We start from the raw sequence: 1,015 nt of genomic DNA on the forward strand, positions 1-1,015 counted from the left end.
TTTCATCAAAGCAGAGTAGTAACTTTGGGGAACCAAGTTGCTTCTATTTGGAATAGCGTCTCCGTGGGGGAGTTATGCTGGAATAGGCACTATGCTTATAGCTATGATGCCAGTCAGACGAGCCCGTCGACTGCACGTCTTGTGGGTCCCAACAGACGGAGCAGAGCAGGACTTCAGTTTTTTCTCTCCAGGGTTGGCCGTGGAGCTGTGGTGCCACCTGCTGGTTCACAAGGTACATACAAGCATCAGGAAATAAATGATCTCTAGTATGCCACTCCTGGACTATATTCTGAGTCCAAGTCAGTATTGGTGTAACAACATTCAACAGATTCTATTTTTTCACCACAATAGTCTCCCCGAGGGGAGGTGCACCGTTCCTGGAGGTACTGCAATACCAGGTCGATGCGTGGAGTGGATGGAGCAAGCTCCTATTCCATCTCCCTGTTCCAAAAATCCATTTAATATATAGTCCTCAGATAGAGGACGTATCAGATATTAAACTGATAAGAACAGATACTACACTTGATCTTAGCCAAAAGGCCGAGAAGCGATAACAATATTCTGCAAAACGAGACAGCCCTACCTCCACCACAGCTTTCTACATCACCACGAGGAGCTCCCAGACAGGGACCAAATGCCATCAAGGAGACTGACAACTAGGAAACTCTTAAGTGACAATCACTCCCCCTAAATGACTCCAATGTAATAATTAAAAGCAAGAACTCCACACACAATTCTGCTTAAAGACTGAGAATTCTTTCAGTCTGGTTACTTGGGTTCCTTTCGCTGCTTTCCCTGGCTGCTGCTGCGTCCTCCTAGATTGCATAAACCCACCCACTTCCTGTGACGTACTCCGTCACTGTTAACTCTCGCAGCAAAACAGATACAAGAAAACGTGTGCAAGCGCTATCCCGGCTGGCCAAACCGCATGGGGCTCTTTTACAGTTAGTGCGGCTCCTGGAGCTCTGCCCCCATTCTCCACCTACCAGACTGGGGGGGAGCTCAGGGCTTCTGC

At 48.1% G+C, this 1,015-nt stretch overlaps 1 non-coding gene across 1 annotated transcript; it reads right to left on the reverse strand.

Moving 5' to 3' along the window:
• Positions 1–361: 361 nt before the first annotated feature.
• LOC113408926 lies at positions 362–552 on the reverse strand. Its single transcript, XR_003370404.1, has one exon. It is a non-coding gene; the product is annotated as a U2 spliceosomal RNA (small nuclear RNA).
• Between the last annotated feature and the right edge of the window lie 463 nt (positions 553–1,015).

The sequence above is a fragment of the Terrapene carolina genome, unplaced genomic scaffold (assembly GCF_002925995.2).
Source record: "Terrapene carolina triunguis isolate 2854851 unplaced genomic scaffold, T_m_triunguis-2.0 Scaffold26863, whole genome shotgun sequence".
NCBI classification, from domain to species: domain Eukaryota; kingdom Metazoa; phylum Chordata; order Testudines; family Emydidae; genus Terrapene; species Terrapene triunguis.